This window comes from Nuphar pumila, chromosome 6 (genome assembly GCF_984573655.1).
Source record: "Nuphar pumila chromosome 6, dmNupPumi1.hap1.1, whole genome shotgun sequence".
NCBI lineage: Eukaryota > Viridiplantae > Streptophyta > Magnoliopsida > Nymphaeales > Nymphaeaceae > Nuphar > Nuphar pumila.
In genome coordinates, this window is record NC_143254.1 from 91,947,757 (window position 1) to 91,961,773 (window position 14,017).

Sequence of the window (14,017 nt, forward strand, 5' to 3'; positions counted from 1 at the left end):
TTTTTTAGCAAAAAGGGCGAGTCATTTTTTTTTTAAAGCTTTTTCTAAAGGGTGCCCCTTTTTAAAAGTTCTTTCAAAGAGATGTTTTTTAGAAGATATTTTCAAAAAGGAAGTTTTCGGAAACTATATATATATATTTTTTTCTCGGTATTTTTTACATTTTTTGTATTTTTGAGAGTAAAACTCTAGAATTAGGGAAAATGAGAGATTAGAAACAGTTTTTTTTTGGAATTTTGAGAAATATTTACAAAAAGAAGAGTTTTCTGAGAATTCAGGTTTTTTTTTTTTGAAATTTTTCTCAAAAAGGGGTTTGGATCCGATTTGGATCAAAAGTGGGTCAGAGATAAGACTTTGAGTTTGAATTCTAACGAATTCAAGGAACGAAGGGAATTTTTGGTTAAAATTTGACCTGATTACTCAGAAGACGGAGGTCAGGGGCAAAGAAAGAATTTTTGAATTTTTTTTGGAAAATTTGGGGTGTTCACACTAGCCGACAAGGAAACTCACTGAAGTTGCGTCCATGAGAGGATGTGAGAAGTAGAACCTTCAAAGAAAACAGAGGGAGTGAGAATTCTCGGGGGCTCACTGGAAGAATGTTCGAAGATTTGTGTGACGTTTTTGAGCTCTTAGAGAGAGAGAGAGAGAGAGATCGTAGAGAGAGTGAGATCACACAGAGAAGAAGAGAAATATAAAAATGGCATGTTGAGCCCTTTTTATAGACGTCACTCTATAACGACGACATAACTCAATGTTATAGAGTAAAACCCTATAATAGTGAGAGACAGATCTCACCATTATTGATTTATAACAGTGAGATCTTATGGTTGTTAAATATAGTTGTTACAATGTTTTAACAATAATATCTAACGATTAAGAGAATCTCGCCATTATACATGTCTTTAAAGGCGAGATGTGTGCAGGGGCAAGGCATTCTAGGAGATATCCAGCTCATCGTTATTGATGAAGTTAATAGTGGTGAGATTCATGGTTGTAGTAGAGTAATAACAATGAGATATTTATGTCTATGCTATTACCTATCAATTAATAGGGACAACAATCTCATTGTTATTGCTTTATCAATAGCAATGAGATTTTTTTTTGCTGAAAAAGAGTCGTCGCCTATTGACCCTCATCCTTGTAGTGATAGTTCGACGATACTCAGATGCACGGTTGCATGCCGCACGTCCGCTTTTTTAAATAAAAGGACACCAATAAAGAATAAAAAACACAAAAATTATGTATGGCATTGATTGTGTGTGCGATCAATGGCGCACAAGTGTTCAAAAATCATCAGACACTTTAAGTGTATGATGATACACCGTACTCTATAAATGAGTATCAAGTTCATTTTTATTAGCATTTATGCATACAAACAACAATTTCATTTTATAAAGATACTATTTTAGTTAAGAGTTTAAAATGTCATAATTTGTAAAAAAAAAAGTTACACAATAATTATTGATTTAGCCAGTTTAATTTATGAGCATGTTAATAAAAAATATTTACTTCACATCAATTTTTTATAAACTATATAATATTTTTCAAAGCATTAACTATATGCATTTCAAATAAAAACATGTTCAAAACCTTTTAAGTTCTCACACACCCATTCCCGTACCCGACCGTACCAGTACCACCCACTCGTACCACCCATTCTCATTTTTTGCAACTATTACTGTAACTATATCTTTGACACATTACATGTCATTTTGGTCCAAGAAAAAATTACTAAAATTTTCATTCATATTTTGTGTTCACTAATATATAGAGTTCTTGTTTATTAACATTACTTTTTTATTTACGATAAAAAACTCTTGGTTTTATTAACATTACTTTTTTATTTACGATAAAAAACTCTTGGTTTTATTAACAAACGAGCCATGAGAAATTATCAATAATGAATGTAGACATTTGTCTTATTCATGATAAAAGGTTCATTATCACTAATGAAGAATGTAAGCTATTGCAAAATTGAAAATTTATTCTTAATAATGCTGCATATTTAATGTATTAATATCTTAGTTGACAAACCATTATTTCATATCCGTTTTGAAATTAAATTTTTGAGAAAAAACACATTTTTTGATTCGGCCCTGCGTTTTTGGTATTTTTATTAGATAGTATTTTTCTAATTTATAATTTAGATTAGATTAGGACTTCATTAATTGTCTCTAATTAGTTTTAGGAAAAAACCCTTTTGAAAAACTTATTTTTCAAGAAGAGACCTTTTTGGAATTATTGAAAATTTATCATATCTCTTTTGAAAAGCTGATTTTTAACCTAATAGGAACTATAAATAGAATTATTGAGGGCTGGAAACAAGTTTTTCTAGCATCCCTCTTGCCCCCTTCTTCTTGCCTCTCTCTTCTCTCTCCCTTGTTCTCTTTCTCTCTTTTGACGATTTCTTTCTCTCTTACTCTCCTCCTCTTCTTCTTCTTCTTCCTCTTTTTCTTCAAGCTTCAAACACTTTCATCATCGGCAACCTCTTCCTCTTCGTCGGGGCCGCATGGATGTAGTTGGATCAACCATTTTCTCTTATCAACCCCTCCATTGGAGGCGAATCACGGTTTGCTTCTTCTCCTTAATCTCCGTAGTATGATCGTTGTTTCAGATATAGGATTGTCATTGTGCAACCCAGAGAATGAAAGGAGCATGGTTAGATCAAAACCACTTGATGAGGGCCTAAGGACAAAAATGGAAACCCTAGAGGCAGGCATCATTCAATCCACTCATCCGACTGTTCTGGGGTATGGGCATGCTCATGGTGATGGATAATGTTCTTCTAGCCGAAACAGAACCAACTCAAGCCCATTTAGGTCCAATAAAGGTTAACTTGGATCCAATTAATCCTATTTTGATTCTAGCGGAATTTTATTTGGATCTCTTTGACTTGACCCAAATATTACTTGTAGACTCATTTGCTATCTTTCTATACCAATCATCCAGAAGCAAGATCCACATAGTCCTCATGATCAGTCCTTTAGCGGGCTAGATACTATCTTCGTCAGATCCACAAGTGACATATCTGCATCAACTATGGATAGTTGTACTGGATCGATGGTTCATGTTTGTGGAGAGAAATTGGAAGAAGCACAAGTGCATGAATTAGACTCAAGGGTGAGTAATCTGCAACCCAAGGAAAATGATGCAGAAGTAGGAGTCACTACCAGGTTCATAGGGTCTATTCGGATCCATCTTAATAATTTATGTTTTTTTATTATCTAGTTTGGATCTTAGTTTAGGGTGATGTTTTGGATCATATTTGATATCAGATCTATGTCATAGTCGTAGTAGAATTAGAGTTTTCAGGGTTCATCTTTTGTCGCTACAAATATTTATTATAGAAAAAACAATAGGAAGCTTAATGAATGAATTATTCACGATTTTTAGTTATTTTCTTGAATTTTATATTTTTTTCTTGTTTTCTTAGTTTTTTAGTTTCATAGGTGCACTAGGGTACCGATTTATGAGGGGTCTAGAAGCGATCCTCTTGACCACTACATCAGGAAGTAAAGACTTCTTTGGAGGCCTTTAATGGAGTCATGAAGAGTTTTAACCACTATAATTTTGTTGGTAGTTTTGAAGCTTCTCCTGTATATAGAATTATATGTTTGTGGAAAAAGAGTCTCTCTAATGTGGAGGTGGTATTCATCTCTGACCAAGTTATGATGGTGGTGATGGATTCTCCACATGGGATTTTCATTGTGTTGGGTGTCTATGGAAGCAACTATTATGCATCTTTGACCAAGTTATAATGGTGTTTTATGATAGTTGCACCAAATGTTCGGCTCTACCATTCTCATCTTTGATGTGAGTTCTGATTTCAAATCTAAGGTCTTTAAAAATGCATGTAAATAAAGGAAACAATCACTTTTCTGATTGATTTATGCAAAACAGATTTTGTTTCTAAGTCTGTATCTCAATGCTCCAACCTTGAAAATCGTTATTCTAACATTTGTTGGAAATATAAGGCACAAATCTAGAAGTTTTTTATTTTGGGTCAGAATTGAAACCCCCTCCAGGGTCTTTGTTTCTGCATTCCAAAATCAAAACATAAAATTGTCCTATAGACTGTAACAACCAAATAAAACTTCTTTCAGAGGTCATTTTTCTCTAACCTCTCATCAGATCGGGGTGATCTTGGTGGAATTAGAAATCTAACTTCTCGATCTTCTTCTACTTTTTTTGTTATTTTTTTGTATTTCTGGTGCAGGTGGTCAGAAAATAGCTTAGAACAGTCATAATGTGTGTTGTCGCGATTGCTAATCTATTGCTTTATGAATGCTGTCAGGGTTGTATCACAACACCTGTTTATCACTTTCTAATGAATTACGTATTGTGAAAAGATATTTTCATCTAGTTTTTCTATTTTTTTAGTTTGTCTAAAATCTGCCATTTTCGGGATCCAAAATTAGTGCCAAAGTCTAACATAGATATTGGATTTTGAGAAATTCTAGCAAGAACACTAATTTCGGATCATATTTGTGTTTTTGGGTCCCAAAATTCTGCGATTCCATTACCCATCGTCTATTTTCAGTTCTTGTTTGCTTGTGTTTCATGTGGATTCAAAGAAGTTTTTTGGGTGAAGGTTTCTTTTGGATCCAATATCCGATCCAATTAGGGTTTAGTTTTCAATGAAAATCAATTTTTTTAAAAAATAATATATCATTTTGAATGTTTATTTCTCTTGCTTCATAGGTAGATACACTACAAGAAAACAGGGGATTAGCGACGGATATTAGAGATGGAATTTTTCCGTCGCTAATTATCGACGGATTAACGAGAGAAATAAATCCGTCGCTAAGAGCCGTAATATTGACGAAAATATCGCCGAAATAGCTTCTGTCGCACAATCCACCGCAACTTAGCGACAAAATGTTTGGTCATAATAATCGCGTATTTTAGCGACGGATTGGGCGAGGGAAAGTGTGTCATCGCTATCGAGCAACGAATTTAGAGACAGAATAGTTTCGTTGCTACGTATTCATATTAATTTACAACGGCTTTGCGACGGATTTAGGTCGTCGCTAAATGTCACGTAAATCCCTAATCAGAGCCCCCTTTATCTTTTCTGTTTCGCTGTTCCCGCCGGCCGCCCTATCTCTTCTGTCGCCCCATATCTCGCCTGTCGACTTCTCCCCGACCCCCACCACCCGCCGCCCGTCGCTCCCCGACCTGCCTGCTCGTTGCCCTCGGTACGCTGCCCCCCGACCGACGTCTCCCAGGTTTTTTCGATAAAAGACATTTTTTCTGATAAAAGGGGCGGATGCCCCTTTTAGTTTTTCTGGCAGGGGGTCGGCCCCCGTGCCTTGTTAGTATTTTCCGGCAGGGGGGGCGACCCCCTGCCGCATGTTGTGTTTTCCAGCAGGGGGGCGACCCCCTGCCGCGTGTTGTGTATTCCAACAGGGGGGTAACCCCCTGCCGCGTTTTTTGTTTTTCGGCAGGGAGTCGCCCCCTGCCTCGTTAGTATTTTCCAGCAGGGGGGCGACCTCCTGTCGCGTGTTGTGTTTTCTGGCAGGGGGGTCGACCCCCTGCCACGTGTTGTGTTTTTCGGTAGGGGGGCGACCCCCTGCCGCATTTTTTGTTTTCCAGTAGGGGGGGTGCCCCCCTGCCGCATTTTTTGTTTTCCGGCAGGGGGGGCGCCCCCCTACCAAAAAAAATAACCGAGGCAGGGGGGCGACCCCCTGCCGCATTTTCTGTTTTCCGGCAGGGGGGCGACCCCCTTGCCTCGTTGTTTAATTCTGGCAGGGGTCGCACCCCTGCCACTTTTTTTGCCGTTTATTTTTTTTTTTGGCAGGGGGTCGCCCCCTACCCCTTTTTTTCCGGCATGTGGGGCGACCCCTGCCTTTTTTTTTTCGACAAGGGGTCGCCCCCTGCCCCTTTTTTTCTGGCTGGGGGGCGACCCCCTGCCTCTTTTTTTTTCGGACAGGGGGTCGCCCTTTGCCTCATTTTTTTATTCGGGCAAGGGGTCGCCCCCGTGCCTCTTTTTTTTTCGGCAGTGGGGCGACCCCTGCCTCGTTTGTTTTCTCCGCCAGGAGGTCGCCTCCTACCTCATTTTTTTATTTGGGCAGGGGGTCGCCCCCGTGATCCTCTGGTAGGGGGGGAGGGGGGCAACCTTGCCTCTCTTTTTTTTTGCGGCAGGTGGTAGCCCTTCTAGCCTCTTTTTTTTTCCGACAGGGGGCAACAGGTCATGGTTCAGGAACCCGACGCTCGTCGGGTTCCTAAACCACGTCATCATGCTCTGCCTGCCGCTTCGGGAGACGATCACTGCCTCTGGAGTGTCTTCAGTTTAACACAGTGTGATTTCATTTTAACACAATTTCTCTTGCAGATTTCTCAACGTATCTCGCTTGTGCTCTGCCACCCGTGGTAAGTAATTGACAAAAACAATGCAAATCGGGTAAATACCCATGGTGAGTAAGTGATGCAAGCACTTCACATGTTATTTAATTTATTGGATGCAAAACTTTACTGTTCACACACTCACTTAGTTGTTGATATCTAGGACTGCTTTGTTGGAGTTTGGAGATCATGCTGATCATGATTTTAATATACGAGAATAGAAGTGTTCTTATTTTTGGAGTACGGATTTCATGCTAGGCATGGTAGTAGTTAGCGAGATATTGAAGTGTGTTTGCTGCAGGTACATGTTTGACATTTTTTTTATATGCATGATTTCCATGTATTGCAATATTTGATGTGATTATATCCATGCTTACATGTAGTTAATTTCAATTTAATTATGACTTCCATGTGAAATTGTATAATGAAAGTATGCTTCAAATTAATGCATCCTGTTATGAATAGTTTTGCACATGAAAATATTAAGTTATCAATGCATGCATCATAATTCTTGTGATTGTATGACATCATATATTGCATGATAAATTTGATATTTTCTTCATCATAGCATTCTGAATGGTTCTCTTTTAATTGGTTAGGATACATTTTGTAACATCATACGACAAAATGACTGCAAACCGTGAATGGATGTACCGTAGGGTAGTTGACAATGAGTTATCGCACGAATATATGGATGGTGTTGAAAGTTTTATTGAATTTGCAACTGCAAGTGTCAGTACAGTGGATCCCACAGGTCGGATTAGGTGTCCCTGCAAGATTTGTAAGAATAATTGATTTGTAGAACCTCATGGCGTTAGACATCACTTATATAAGAAGGGTTTTGTGAGTGATTATCAGAATTGGACGTTTCATGGAAAAGAATTTAGAAACAATTTTGATGCACGGGTGAATGTGGTGCACGATAATCCATATATGGATTTGATATTTGATGCCGCAGGAACAGAACTTGGTTCTGCTATGGGTCCTAGTGATGTAAGAACTGCAATAGATGAAGAATCACCAAACGATGCAGCTAGTAGATTTTATGATTTACTTAGAGATGTTGATGAACCACTTTGGAACGGTTGTGAGAGTCACACTATCTTGTCTGAAGTTCTTCAACTAATGAATTTGAAGTCCGAGTAGAATTTGAGTCAATCATGTTTTGACCGTTTGTGCATGATTGTGAAGAGTATGTTGCCCAAAGATGAGAAATTGCCATAAAATTTCTATCGTGTGAAGGTTATAGTCAACGCTCTAGGTATGGGGTATAAAAAGATAGATGCTTGTCCAAATCACTGCATGTTGTATTTCAAGGATCAGAAAAACAACATATCATGCCCATCATGTGGGCATCCTCGGTTCAAGCCAAAGACAAGAGGCAATGGTAACACGAGATCAAAAGAAGTTGCATACAAGTCGCTCCGCTACTTTCCTATCACTCCTAGATTGCAACGATTGTATATGTCTTTAAGAACAGCTAAACACATGATATGGCATGCAAATAAAGTTTGACATGATGAAGACAAGATCACACATCCTATTGACGCCGAAGCTTGGAAGCACTTTGATCGTACTCATCAGAACTTCACAATGCAGGTGAGAAATGTTAGACTTGGTCTATGTATAGATGAATTTAATCCATTTGGTGGTAGATCAACTCCATGCTCATGCTGGCCAGTATTTGTAAATCCATACAACCTTCCACCAAGCTTGTGTATGAAACATCCAAATCTTTTCTTGTCTCTGTTGATCCCTGGTCCGACCTCACCTGACCAAAATCTTGATGTATATTTAAGGCAATTGATTGATGAACTAAAAGTACTGTGGGATGACGGTGTTACCACGTATGATGCTCAAAAAAAATAAAATTTCAATATGAAGGCCGTTGTTCTATGGACAATGAGTGACTTCCCTGCATATGGTATGTTATCTGGTTAGAGCACATATGGGAGGTTGGCATGTCCGTACTGCATGGAGGATACAAAAACTTTTAGATTGACACATGGAAGGAAGCCTTGCTGGTTTGAGTGTCATCGTTGATTTCTACCCAGCGACCATTCGTTACGATGACAAAGGAATGCGTTTCGAGCAGACACAACTGAAATGGAAGGTCCAGCCACAAGATTGTCTGGCATAGAGATTTTAAGAAGATTGCGATACTTTCCAGATATATTAACAGATGCCCGTAGTTCGACGCCCTTCCTTGGATTTGGGAAGAATCACAATTGGACAAAGAAATCTATTTTTTGGGAACTACCATATTGGCCAACCCTATTGATAAGACATAATTTGGATGTAATGCATGTGGAGAAAAATATGTTTGATAATGTGTTCAATACAATAATGAATGTTAAAGGGAAAACAAAGGATAATCCGAAGGCCCGTATAGATTTAAAAGTAATATGTAAAAGACCAGAATTGGAACTCAAAGAGTATAATGGCAAAGTACTGAAACCAAAGGAAAGGTACGTGCTTGGACCTGATCAAATAAAGCAGGTATGTCAATGGTTGAGGCAGTTGAGATTTCCAGATGGATATGTCTCTAACATTGCTCGTGCTGTGAAGATTGACGATAGACAGTTATATGGGTTGAAGAGCCATGATTGTCATATCTTTATGCAATGATTGATACCCCTAGCATTCCATGATATGTTAGACAAACCTATATGGGGGGTATTGTCTGAGTTGAGCAGATTTTTTAGAACATTGTGCCCATCGGAAGTCGCAGTATCTGATGTAAAGAATCTCGAGGACTCTGTCATCACTATTGTTTGTCTGCTAGAAAAGATTTTTCCGCCAACATTTTTCGATGTTATGGAACATTTGATTATACATTTGCCATATGAACTAAGGGTTGGTGGTCTTGTGCAATATCGGTGGATGTACCCATTTGAAAGGTATATGTTTTCTTATATTTGTCTCTTCAATGACAGATATTTCAAATTTGAAATGTATATTTTTTACAGATGCATGTTTGACCTCAAAAAAAAAGGTTCGTAATAAAGCAAGAGTAAAAGACTCTATTTGTGAGGCGTACACTTTAGAAGAGATTTCAAATTTTTTATTTATGTACTTTAAACCTCACATTCCAACATGTTACACTCAGCATCCGCCTTTTGATCCTACAACATGGGTGACTGCAACCGGTGAACCCAAAAAGGGTCGTGTGTTCGGGTTTGGGAGTCACATGAACACCACACTAGTCGTTGCCTCTTGCAGCCCGGGCCCACAAAGTTCTCCCGCCAGCATCAACTCTCAACGTCCAAATAACCCTACTATGTCTTGGGATGGTGTCTGTCAGCGTCTTGAGGATAAAATACAGTACTTTTTAGATGAAGCTATTCCCAACATTGTCCGTAATGAGTTGTGCAACTTTTTTCAGGACAGAAGAACTTCGTCTGCATTCAACATGAGCTCCGGTGCCCGACAGGTATACAATTTTTTTAGTGCCTTAGAATACATATGAGCATGATAGAATCACATATGAAGTTTTTTTACTACTTTATAACACATATGAGCATGATAGAATCATGTATAAAGTTATTTTACTATCTTAGAACACATATTAGCATGATAGAATCACATATATAGTTATTTTACTGCTTTAGAGCACACATGAGCATGATAGAATCACATATAAAGTTTTTTTACTACCTTATAACACATATAAGCATGATAGAATCACATATACAATTTTTTTACTATCTTAGAACACATATGAGCATGATAGAATCACATATAAAGTTTTTTTACTACTTTATAACACATATGAGCATGATATAATCATGTATACAATTATTTTACTGCCTTAGAACACATATTAGCATGATAGAATCACATATACAATTTTTTTACTGCCTTAGAGCACATATGAGCATGATAGAATCACATATAAAGTTTTTTACTGCCTTATAACACATATAACCATGATAGAATCACATATACAGTTTTTTTACTGCCTTACAGCACATATGAGCATAGTAGAATCACATATACAGTTTTTTTACTGCCATAGAGTACATATGAGCATGATAAAATCACATATATAGTTTTTTGCTTGCCTTAGAACACATATGAGCATGGTAGAATCACATATACAGTTTTTTTACTGTCTTAGAGCACATATGAGCATAGTAGAATCACATATACAGTTTTTTTACTACCTTAGAGTACATATGAGCATGATAAAATCACATATAAAGTTTTTTGCCTGCCTTAGAACACATATGAGCATGGTAGAATCACATATATAATTTTTTTACTGCCTTAAAGCACATACGAGCATAGTAGAATCACATATAAAGTTTTTTTACTGCATTAGAGTACACATGAGCATGATAAAATCACATATACAGTTTTTTGTTTGCCTTAGAACACATATGAGCATGGTAGAATCATATATACAACTTTTTGACTGCCTTAGTGCACATATAAGCATGGTAGAATCACATATACAGTTTTTTTACTGCCTTATAACACATATGAGCATGATAGAATCACATATGAACTTTTTTTACTGCTTTAGAACACATATGAGCATGATAGAATCTTGTATAAAGTTTTTTTACTGCCTTAGAACACATATACGCATGATAGAATCACATATAGAGTAAGCTATATTTCAGTATATTTTGTTTATCAATACTGACATTTCTTTTCTCGTGTAGGTTGATGGCGATAATCAGCGTAGTGGAGCTGAAGGGACAGATCGAGACACTGAACAAGAGGATGCAAAAAATCTTGGCGATGATTAGATTTATGTGTTGAATTTGTTCTACCTTCTTTTTGTTTCAAAAATGTAAATGTTGAATTGTAAATAATTAGAACTTGTGAATTTTAAAGTGAATCAATTAATTGTTTTAGTTTCCTTTTATATGTATTTTGTTGTGTACTTCATTTTTTATTCACATAAAATATAAATTGTAGAGGAGATATAAATTGTATCACGATAAATTTTTTCTCGATATTTACTTTTCAAATATTTTTTTAAATTTTTTTTTCTTTTTTTTTGCGATGGATATATACGTCGCTAATTAGTAAGCAACGGCTATAAACCCGACGCCAAATCGAAGCCGCCGTTTATTGAAGACGGACTAGCGATAAATTTTGTCATTCGTTATTCCGTCAAAATTTAGCGACGGAATGGGCGACAGATACAGTCTGCCGCTACTTAGCGACGGAATGGGCGACAGATATATGCCGTCGCTTATTAGCGTCGAAAAAATTGTGATGAAAGATATCCGTCGCTAATCCGAAGCTAATCTGTCACTAACCTGGTTAGTGATAGATTAACATCGAATTAGCGGTGGATTTAGGTCATCGCTAATCCGCTGTTTTGTTGTAGTGATACCCTGGGTAGAATAATTGTTTATTTAGCTATTTTAGCATTAGAAAATATAAACTTAAAAACCCTTGTTGGAGAAATTTCATGACATAGTTTTTTAGACAAAATTATTAACCTTCAACAAGTTAGGATTGCATTTTGTGTGAGACCTTCTTTGCTTTGCCTTTTCTCTCTTTTGTTTTATCCTTATTTTCTTAGGACTTTGATTATAGAGCCATTATTTTTTTGCTTGGTTTTTCAAACTCTCTCATCTTATCCTATATTTGGATCTTCTGATCCCCTCACTAGTACCAAAAGCCATCAACTTCAGTATATCAGTGGTGGACCAAGGAGACCAGAAACTCGTTCTCATGTACCACAAGACATAGCTCAGGTATATAGCGAAAAGTCAAGTAAGAAGAAACCTTCACCTATTAGATCTCATTTGAAGTAACCTCACGTATTCATGAAACACTCGAGAAGACCTAGGAAGCCTGATTTTCAAAAACTTAATTTATGTGTTGTGTGATTGGTGTGGACTATTGTTTGTTAATAGATCCTAAACCATAGTTTAAAAAAAGAATTCTATGAATCCTCTTAAAAACCTGATCACGTCTTAGTCAAGATAAGATCCTTAGAACTTTGACCTGCATGATTGACCTGAGTCTATGACCCAAAATCTAGCTAGAAATACTGAAAAGAAACTTAGAGGCATCCGAGAGTTGTGAAGCTCACTTTAGAAAGTGGTAGCAATCCTTTTGTCTGGATGAGATTCCTTCAACCAGTCCTATTTGAAGGAATTAGATGGCAAAGAAGAAAAAGATGATGTCCAATATGAGGAACCAGATAAGGGCAAAGGGGTAGCCAAAGAACTCTGAGGAGGGTCTATTTTGGAAGAAGTAAAAAATTTCAATATTGCTCTAAGGATATTAATGCAGAGAATACAACAGAAATTCTTAGAAAATGAAGCCAAGTTAAGGAGCTATAAAGATGCTCATATACAGAAGAGTCAGAGTGTGCCTGTTAGAAAGGTCCAATCCATCAATATTTCAGAGATAGTGGTCTCGACGATCAAAATTGTGTTATCCTACTCTAACAAGTATGAGGAGCGAGTCTGAAATCTAGAGAAAGAGTTGAGAAATGTAACCCGATAAATGAAAGAAACTAAGAGAGAAATGATACATTACAAGATCCAAGACTTTGTTTTGAGTCAAGATACCAAGCCTTTGGGTCTCACCTCCTGTAAGTTTGTTAAGTTCAATGAAACCAAGAATCCTTAGTCTCACATTACCTTGTTCTTGAAAGCATGTTTTGATTGTCTAAAGAATGACCAAGAACTAATTTGATGGTTCTTGAGGAGCCTTGAGGGTGAAGCTTTGTATTGATTTTCTATCTTGAATGTTCATCATATATGACAGTTCGAGACCCTTATAAACTTGTTCATTGAACAATTTTGATTCAAGATGAATGTCCTGCTGATGATCAGTCAACTCTACAATCTTAAGCAGAAAAAGGATGAGGATCATCAAGATTTCATAAATAGGTGAAGATCATGAAGGACCCAATCAAATAGTCATATGCCATCACTCTCATTATAAACAACTTCAATCAGCCTTTCAAGGGCCTATGCCAAATGTGAGATTTGATTTATTTCATTTATTTTATAAGTACCAAATTTTTTAACCTTCAAATATTGTATTTGTTTTTACTTTTTTACAAGTTTTGGTAGCCCACACTACCAAACTCGCTTTTTTTTAGAATCCATGTACAAGACATGTGCATTCGCAAGCTGAAGACCCACAAATGAAGATTTTAAGCTCTTGGTGCGATGCAACCTTGCAGAATGAACTCAAGAATTCTCAAATTGGAATCCAATTTTTGAACTCCTTTCCTAAAATTTTTCTTGTAAAAACCCTTTTTTATTTTTAAAAATTTGGGATCCACAAACGTTGTCAAAGAGTCTTAAGTGGGAAGAAAGCAGAGGTGGTGTTATTCCCTATAACATTAGAGACTTCAAATGGGGCCATTCGTGTTATTCCCATGTTGGTTTCCTTCAGTTTCTTCGTTATAATTGTAATGAATATGATGTAATCTGGAAGGGGTCTTGCCTAGCTTACTGATAAAAAACTAAAAAAAAAATTCTGACACGTTTCAAGAATTCTAAATTTGTTTTATCCTTTCATTAATTTTAAAAGATTAGTCGTACACGCACCGCAGCCAAGCCTTGCCCCTACCCAAATGGTATTATAACTGCTTTCTAAAATTGATTCAATTATATACAAAAAGTTGCTTCTGACATGAGGTGATGCAATATCCCTCATTCAATACCACTACAAAAAAAGGATGGGT